Source organism: Teleopsis dalmanni, chromosome X, assembly GCF_002237135.1.
Source record: "Teleopsis dalmanni isolate 2A chromosome X, ASM223713v2, whole genome shotgun sequence".
In the NCBI taxonomy this organism is placed as follows: domain Eukaryota; kingdom Metazoa; phylum Arthropoda; class Insecta; order Diptera; family Diopsidae; genus Teleopsis; species Teleopsis dalmanni.
Genome location: NC_051848.1, coordinates 4806835 through 4816871, shown reverse-complemented (window position 1 = coordinate 4816871; position 10037 = coordinate 4806835). Strand labels below are relative to the sequence as shown.

The following is a 10037-nucleotide window of genomic DNA, read 5'->3' as shown; positions in this document are numbered from 1 at the left end:
TTTATTTGATGGCATTTTTGGTTTCGTTCATGTCAACACAGAATTTTTATTTGATTTTATTGATATTTTATTATAATTACGCTCAAGGCTGTCTTACTTCGTTTTATTACACACATACTTACATACATACAACACTTGATGTTTTACGATTTCTTGCTGCACAGCACGCAACTAACAAAAACAAATTAAATATTTTCATTTGATTGCGAACTATGCAAATTTATTTCACAGCCTTAGACAGTATATTCCTTCTTCTTCACCTTCTTCACCTTCTTCATTTTCCACCGCTGATTAATGATCGACGCGCATCCATGCCGTGTGGTCTCCACTCAAATTAATAAGCAAAGCAAATTGACAAAATTTTTGGTGTAGTTCATGCTGAGCTGTCAAGCAATTTTGTTTATTGCAAATTACAACAAAAACCAACAACAACAACTGAAAGGGTTTAATGAGTAACTTGTCTTCTATTTCGTGTGGTAAAAAAAAGGATTATATTGCAAGCCGGCGTTAAGCGTTGCCACTTTAAAATAATGATATTTTGCTAATTATAATTAATCCAGATTTATTTTATTTAAATTAGAATAGATATATATACACATTTTTTTTTATGAATTTAGTAAATAGTCATTACAAAAATATGTAATTATTGTTTTTTTAATTAAAGGTCAAAACTAGAGAGGCATATATATTAACATTGTATTAACATTGAAATTGGTTTCAATTGGTATACATTCCATATAGCCAAGTACTAATATATGTAAATACATATACCACAATATATTGATATAAAATTTTATAAAAAAAAAAATTTTCACAATGTCAATATAGGTCTGTTTCACGAGCTACTCGTAGTAGAACTCAAGTAAAACACAAGTAAAGTACAAACTGAGAGCGTAACACAAATAAAGAGCCAAATTACGCTCTTTATACAGATTTTAAAGTCAAAATTTAAATTCAAACCAAAACAGCTGATTCACACATCAACACAAGTTTCACTTGAAATAAAATGTACGAGTAAAGTCTGTGTAGCATTTTTAAATTTCGACAGGGATGTTACTCTCTCTCAGATGTTCTCATTTATCCGAAAATTTTTTGGTGAGCGCACTTGTGTATATACAGTGTTACTTAAAGTTACTACGAGTAGCTCGTGGAACAGACCTATTGGTATACATTCCATTTAGCCAAGTGTTAATATATGCGCATATATACATATTGCACCAAATATTGATAAAAAAATTTTTTTAATATCAATTATATGAATTGCAAAGTGATTGACATAAGACTGCACTTGGAAGAAATTTTTTAAAAATAATTTTTTTTACTTTAAGTTTTATATAAATTTTTTCTACAAAATTGATTTTCTTACTACCAACCGTAATTACTATTAAGATTAAACTCTAAGCAAGAAGCTGTTGTAACCACAATTCTAGAGCAGGATTACTGGCAAAACCCGTACAATGGCGTCCAAATAAAACGTCAGCAATTGTGGAGACTTACACCCCATATTATTAAACAAGTCAGAGTGAAAATTGTAACGCCTGTTAAAGTATATTGGTGTTAGAGATAATATAACGTTCTATGTCATGCACCAAATAGTTATGAAAACAAAAAACTTATGATCATATAGTGAATTATTTCAGTGTAAACACTTTGAAACAAAGTAAATTACGAAATAGATTGTTAGATTTCGCGGTGTAACTAAAGCATAATACATAGTTAAATTTGTAGCCAGCAAAACATAATTTTAATTTAGAATATGCTATATGGAAAAATAAGCGTAACATTTTTGTTAATATTTAAAATATTTGTTTCTATTTCTCACAGAAATTAATAATTCTAACAGTTTTTTTACTCTGTATGTAAAATTACTCTGTATCTGTATGTTGTTCAGTTTCTTATTTTTTTTCAACAATTGCTGGTAGTCAATCATTGCTGCTGTTGCTATTGCTTTTATTGCTGTTGTGATGTTGAATGGAAATTACTTACTTCCTAATTGTTCTATTAAATTGGATAATGGAATTCATATACACTGTTCCCACACACGTCTGTTGTTTTTAAAAAGATATGACGACTTAATGTTCAATTAAACATGACCCAAATCAGCTGATAATATGCTATGTGGTCAACTGTTTAATAATAAATTTGTTCTGGAAGGTTTAACGTTAACACAATGTTAATAAAAATCACACATTTTATATAATTTAATAATACATTTTATATTTTTGTGCAATCAATTAGAAAATTGTAGAATCCTTCAATAACCGACATCATATTATTTTTTACCAATTTCCTATAATCTGCGCATTTCATGCGCTTTACAACACTGCGTTGACAGGTAGTTCGCATTTGCAATTAGTAATTTTCGTTTTTTTGTGTTCGTTCGCTATTTTCCACCTACTTTTCATTCTGTTTGCGACAAAGAAGAAGGAGCTAGCAATCTTATTAGAAACTAGAAAAGTTGACGTCATGCATGTATTCCACAATCGGCAATTCTATTAGACACTAATACTAATAAAGTGAACAAAATTAATGAATTAATCGCATTGAAGAAGAAAACAGATTACTGTATACCTGGAATGAAAGATATGTGCTCTATATTTTAGAATTGTACGAGTTTGCCTCCACTATAAGAGTAAGTATTAACACCTATATTTTATTGTTATTACAAGTCGTGTTTGTACGCAAGTCCTGTGGTCGCTGAAATTACATTGACGTTAGACGATCGCACGTTTTTTGTTTTCTATAGGCGAGTAACTTCTAAGCTTGCAGTCGATCTGTGGATCGGCGTTCGTATTACAAATAGCTGATATTATTTTCTGAATCCTGGGTTTGAGGTTAAGCTTTTCTGCTAAGCTAAACTATTGTTTGATTTCAATAATTTCTGTCAAAATATATTTTTATATTTTTGGAAATAACTGGTTTCGTTGTAAATGGTTATTATTTTTGTTGTTTTTTGCGGCAAGAAGGAGTGGAATGCCTACGCATTGACAACAATCCGGCGCCCCGGAATATAAGTGCCCTACTCGCACTTACTAAACCACTCTTCCTCCTTCCTAGAGATCTTATCCTACCCAGGGCCTACGTTAGTATTACTTCGAGGTAGGATCCCTATTAGTCATTTAAGACTTCCATCGGTGTGACCTGCGTTCAGGCCCCGCTGCTACTGCAGATGATTATTCTTGGCCTTCATCTTGTTCGTTGCAAATGATCATCATAATCATAATCGAATTGATAAAACATATTTTTTTTTGTAAATTGTTAAGAATTATACTTAACTTTAGTTTATATAGGGTAGAAGTTAATAGAGTTTATTTTTTCCTAATTTGAATAAATTTCTTGTCTGAGTAAATTGGTTATGTACATATATTTGTTTTTGTCAACTTGTTAGGAAGTAGTTGAGTGAAACGACGGTTAGTTGAGTATAGACTCTACTTAGTACTTACTTAGTACTTAGGCTCTACTTAGTATAAAGTAGAGGGGTATAGGATAATAGTGAGAAACGATAGTGTTGAAAATTTTCGGGACTACTATTTTTAAGGAGGCTCTTTAGATCTGGCATATGGACGCTGTCTAATTTATGGCATCATCAACGGTAATGCCACTTTGTTGTGGCAATACTAACAATTTTAGTAATTATTTTATTATTATTTTATATTATTATTACTTTATTATTCTTATTTTGTTATTATTATTTAAATATTATTATTTTATTAATGTAGAATAAAATTTTGCCGGTAAAATTTTATATTACAGACTTAACTGGTTCGGGGGACTTCAACTGGTAGACCTGTGTATAGGGAGGAAGTAGGAATTGGGACGAATAAAGAATTGGGGCGAACGAGAAATTGGGGGAAATGAAGAATTGGTACAAACGAGAAATTAGGAGAAAGGAGAAACTGGAGTGAAGAAGAAATTGTGAAGAATTGGCAGTTTTGTGTACAGCGACTTTATACGGCTGTTAGGGTTTTTATGGGAAACCAGATGTTTTTGAAAAAACGAGGTGAGTTCTGCAATAATACAGCAACTGTCCTTGGACCTATATGTGTTCCAATACTTTTTGTTATGCGATTTCGATATAATAATAATAACAATATAAAAATGTGTGTGTTATTCGTTGTTGAGTATAATGAAATCTCTTCAGATAAATATTAACGGAACTAGAAAATAGTCAAATCGTTTTCGCAATGACTAATTTACAAACCAAAATAATTAAACAGGGACTCTACTAATTTTGAAAGCTAAGATATAAGATATCTGTTTAAAAGCATTAAATCGTTTAGTTAAGCAATAAAAGATTTATGTATAAATATTATTAATACTTTAATACTTTTATTCATATTGGATATTTACCATTCAAGAATATTGTTTAATCCTCTTAATATTTAATGCTTGGCATTTGTCACAAAACGATTCAAAATATTTATAAAATGTGAAAAAAATGAGATTTTAAAACTAATTTTTATACATTTAATCCAATATAATTCGAATAACTCAATTTGAGGATGCATTTTCTTCAAAATGCATTCGAATTTAACACAATCAATCGTTCATTCATGTATATATTGCCAGAGCCGTAGATGATTTGCATCGATAGGGACTTTCAATCACAATTTACTATCAAAATTTACATTATAAATTTTAAATAAAATTATAAACGTTTGATATAAAATGAACATAAATATTTTCAAATATAAGATAGTTTATATAACTACAATATATTTAAAATGGTTTTCTTTTAATTTCTCGTTTTAATTGATGATTTTGTATGTATTTGCAGGTGACATCTATAAATTGAGATCTGTGAAGGCTACAAAACCATTTTAATCAGCATTATAATGCCGAACCAATGGAATAAAAAAGCAAACAGTTTAGTCTGTCTTGACGTTTATATAGATGGCTTTTTTGGAGAATCGATATAAGTAATCTTAGAACCTTAAGTAACCGCCAAAATGTGTACCTATTTTAATTATTTTCGTTTGTGTAATCCAAAATGGAAGCCACTCTCAATATGTTCAACATTTCGCTGGACCTGCTCTTCTTACAATTAGATCAGCTTTTGACAATTGGATAATAGAGACCGAGTTAAAAATATAAGGGTAATTGTACTTTTTTGTATAGGATGGAACCCATGGATTCCATTCAACACTTATCGCTGAAGATGTGAGAACTTTGACAAAGAAGAAACAACTACAAACTTTGACTTCAAGAAGGAATACTTTTATTGGTGTGAATCTTTTAGTTAAGCTCCCGGAATACTTATTGAACCGAAGATTTGTTAAACTGTCTAAACTCAACAAACTTTAATTTATATTTAAGCGCTTCGTGCAAGGTGGAAATGTCAAATAATCCCTAATTATTAAGAGAGGAAGAATATCTGTTGACTAGTAACTACTAACCAACCAAGAAAATAGAGGAATAAAATGTACTGAAAATGAGTGCTATGATGTTGATTCCTATATATACTCTGGCAGCAATCACGTTTCCGGCATTAAACAGAATTATGGGAATTATTATGGTTTTATGTAATATTATACAAAAGGCAAAAATTACTAATATACATATAAGATATACCATATATATGAACTTTTTCTTGTTTTGTATGATTAAAGCTAATGATCACTCGTTCAATATTTGTATATATTTAGGTCTTTTCTAGTATTTGCTTTGATATTTTTTTTAATTATATTGAAAACTATATTGAGCAAATCCTCAAGTTGTTGTTATTGTAGTAACCAGCAGGAGAACCTGAAAGGAATAATAAAGACTTTGAGACTTCCTTTCTCTGAAAGGAAGTAGAAATAGATTGAGGAGAGGTGCGACTTGAATTGAAGTCAACCTGGATCAAAATCAGACCCACCGTCCCCTTTCATGTCATGCCACTGCTTTAGGTGGTAATAAAATTGGTGTAAATTGTGAACAAAATTTAATCGATTTCATAGCTTCGATTACGGGACTACGGTACGATGAAATACATGTATTTTGATTTCTTGGCGATTTAGGCATAAATAAGTACAAATAGATAAGACGATTATTATGAATTCAAAAAAAAAGTCAAAATAGCATCTTAAGCGGATATATATGAATGATTTTACATAAAATTTTAAAGTTTCAGATTAAATTGAAGTCAAAAAGTGTGACAACTTGAAATGTGTAAACACAATATTCCGACTGTTCAGGGCAATAACGGCTCTCAGAAGTGACTACAGATAAACGTGAAACAAAGTCATAAAATAACTTTGGTTTATGGAATTTTAATTAAATGTCGTCAACTTGCAATGGAAAATATTCAAAATAAATAAATTTTTTAATTTATGTGCACATAAACTTGTCTAATTATTTAGATAAACCGTAGCTTATGGCTTATGGAAGATTAAAAGCAAAAAATCAGGCACACACACACACACACACACAAAATTAATTAATTGTATCTATCCATAAAATTACAATTTTTTTTTTTGAAAATGGAAATTGAAATTTGTTTGAAATGATTTGATTGGATATATAATGAGTGGATTGACCATATTATATACTGAACAAAACGAACATGACACAGTAACTAACAGTCACAGTCGTCATTTCTTTACAAGCATGAGGTGGGGAAAGAGTCCACTGATTTAGGCATGCATTTTTGTGTCTCTGAGATGCCACAATCATTAAATAATATTTATAATTAAGACTTTTTATGACGTTAACACATAAATATGTGCAATCAATATTTCAATAATTATTTGAAATATTTTTTGAAAAAAAAATTTAGTTGCACTTGAAATCATAATTTCCCTTTTCATTTTTTTCTTTATTTTTTGTTTTTTGTTTTGTTTTTTGTTCTTGGATTTAAGATTTGAGGTTTTTGTGTGAAGATACATGAGCAGGCAGTGGCTTCCGGTAGCACTTCTAATATACCTTTTAGTACTTGTAAACAGCAAAGCTTGGAGATCGTTGGTTGAGCTTTGTAGACATCCGTTCCCGTTTATGAAATGCGCTTGTATCTCATGATATTTATCATTTATTAAAAATCAAGTCACCGCTGAGCCCTGCAGATAATGCACGCATTCTGCTCGTAAATCTCGTAAATCTACAAATCAGCGGCATAAGTAGCTATTGTTCTGCAGCTAACGCACAGCTCACACGGCCGGCGAGACATCACCAGTTCAGACAATCTCTTCTGTTTCACAATTAAAATTTTATAATTTTATCTTTCTCTGCTTTTTTTTTTTTTTTGTATTGAATATCTGTCGATCAACTTAAGCAGCAAACCATGTTTGGTCGTTTGGTCGCTTGAGATCTTCCCATGTGCAGGCGTCGTAGAGTGCAGACAACTTAGAAGACACGTTTTCAACTTTGTCGTCATAAACGCAGACTACCTTTTTTTATTAATTTTTTGTTCATGCCCATTTAATTTAATGTTTTGCCCCACATTCAAAAAGGCTCATTATTGGATTTTTTGTGGCCGCATTCACGGATAGAAAGCGGATAGAGGCCATTAAGTGTCTCTATAATTGTTAATCAATTGCATTACTAAATGTAGTAATTTATTGAAAACTAATTTTGAAATATTTTGGAATGAAAAAAAATTTTCATAAGAAATATTAACTCTATTAAATTAGTTGGCTAATGAAACCTGACTCTCAGCTTCAAATTTGGGTACGAGTTTAATTCTTGGTACTTGCAGTCTTAAAAAATTATTTACGAATAATTAAAAATAACAAATAACTGATGAACGGTATTTGAAATAATTGAAATAATAAAAATTTTGTTGTTGTGCTTCACCACTTCTCGAAACCTCTCTATTAAACACAATAGTTTATATTAAGTAAAATTGTTACTGTTTTGATTCACTTTTTTCTTTTGATTAAATAAGAAAAGGAATACGTCCCGCAAAGGTTGTTTTTCCGGCATGAAGTTCGACATGATCACTAAAGTACAAAATAAAAACACTTTTATTTGGCGGACTTAACTTATGTGTGTTTATAGTTTTATATCAGATAAACAAAATAACTGATGCCCACACCTAGTATTTATGTTTTTTAGACCTTCTTCGTTGGTAACCAGGGACATGATATCCATATACTGACAATACTCAAGACTTGAAAATATTGATTTTAGTCCCGATGCTATAGAAATTTATTTACCATCGATTTCCGCTTTGATCTTTGCAGATCTATTGATTACACTGTGTGGGTAAAATGAAGTCTTTTCCTTTCCTTTTTCTTACTTTTTAATGATTTTAATTTAACTTGAGTCCGCTGAATTCAAATTTGCAATCATTTTTCTCCGAGATATCTCGATTTCTGGCAATAACGTATTAAAATTAAGATTTTTAGATTTTTAAGTGGTTAATAAAAAAATTTTTATTTGAAGAGATAACAATTTCACGTTTTCAGTACATTGATTACGAATAAATAATTAAATTTTTTTACCTTAGACATTCTTCTTCAAATTCCCTTCATTCTCTCTCAAAAAGGAAGTTTTCTTAAAACAAATCTGTGGAAAAAAACTGTTTTAAAAAATATTTGAAAAATCCATTTTTTTTGTCAAAAGGGGGAGGGGATTTTTTGTTAACCCGCAAAGGCATAATTTTTGAACTTTCATTATTGTTCATTATTGTCAGAGATAAATGAGTGTTTGATTTAAACCCAGCAATAATTTCGAATATTTATTTATATAAGGCATGATGTTGTCGGAGAGTCGGGGCTTGAAGGACTGCAGTTGTATTACATTTGGATTAAGTATGACTTCTTTAATTTTTCAAAGATCATTATTTCAGAATTTAAGTTAACAAAATACTCAATTTTGTTATTTTGGTGTGAAAACATATTATATAAAATATGAAAGCAAATACAATAGTACAAAATTTAACGATCAAAATTAGAAGTAGGTTAAATGCAAATAAGGATAAATATATGGAAATATTAATCCAAATATTAATTAGATCATATTTTAGCAAACATAATCTAGTGGTATATAATTCTTTTTGGTGTTATATATTGTGGGACGTTGGGACAGCGCACCATCCACCAAGTGGCTCCACTGAAGTGAACGAAAACGTGAAGTAGTGAAGTAGACCACAAAACGTTTTGAGTCCTTTTTGGTATATACATAGCTAATTTTATAGCAGATTTTGTAAGCCGTTTCAAGTCACTAAAATTGTTTTATTCAGCTGTTTAAGTTTATTAATAGTTTGAAATTAAAACTCAAAAAACTAAAAAAAAAACAGAATATCCTTCATTTTATTTCTTTTATTTTAAAATATTCTAATGTCTTGTTTGATTGACAAATTAAGGGTAACTTTTTTACCGAAGATTTACTTTTAGTGCAGTATTCATTTTGGTTTGGTTAATTTCAAGCAAATGTATAATACTCTAAATATTTTTCAGATTAATAAAATTACCCTGAAATTAAGAACTATTTTACGTTATTTGACATGTTTGATTGGGCCACAAAGTTCAACCAAAAAATGACAGATTGAGAGCAAATCTAAATTCACTAATCGAAAAATATATAAATCAATATCTTTTCTTCAAATCACCTCACCACTAAAATAAAACCACAGAATAGCAAGCCCCTTTACTCGTTGCAGCTTACATAAAACACTTAAAACCTATAACCGGTATATGCCTGGGATATTGCCTCGTGATGATTTGTGAGTATATTCATTGTCGAGAATCTCCTGGCATGTCCCAATACTACCATATTCACTCTTCATCTATTAACCACTTTTTACATACTATAATTGTCCTCGATTACAAGTAGTGAGAGATAACTCTGGCTTCACTGTAGATTTCCTCTCAACATTTCTTTCCACAACCTCGCGAGAAACCATTAGTAAAATTTATAGTTAAATTCGTAAATTCAATTTTGCTAAATATATTTAAATAATATGTTTTTTTTTTGCTATAGCTTCTCATTAAAATGTAAATTAATTTATCATTAAGCATTTTAATAAATAAATAAATTATTAAACAAATATATGATTTAAAAAATATATTTTTAAATAAATATTAGTTGCAATGTAGTAATATAAAAATGTTTTATAT

At 29.8% G+C, this 10037-nt stretch overlaps 1 long non-coding RNA gene across 1 annotated transcript; it reads left to right on the top strand.

Annotated features, from left to right (window-relative positions):
- The first annotated feature begins 2393 nt into the window (after window positions 1-2393).
- Window positions 2394-5278, top strand: LOC119689720. The gene is made up of 3 exons (XR_005253476.1): window positions 2394-2632; window positions 3754-4000; window positions 4778-5278. It is a non-coding gene; the product is annotated as an uncharacterized LOC119689720 (long non-coding RNA).
- Window positions 5279-10037: the final 4759 nt, after the last annotated feature.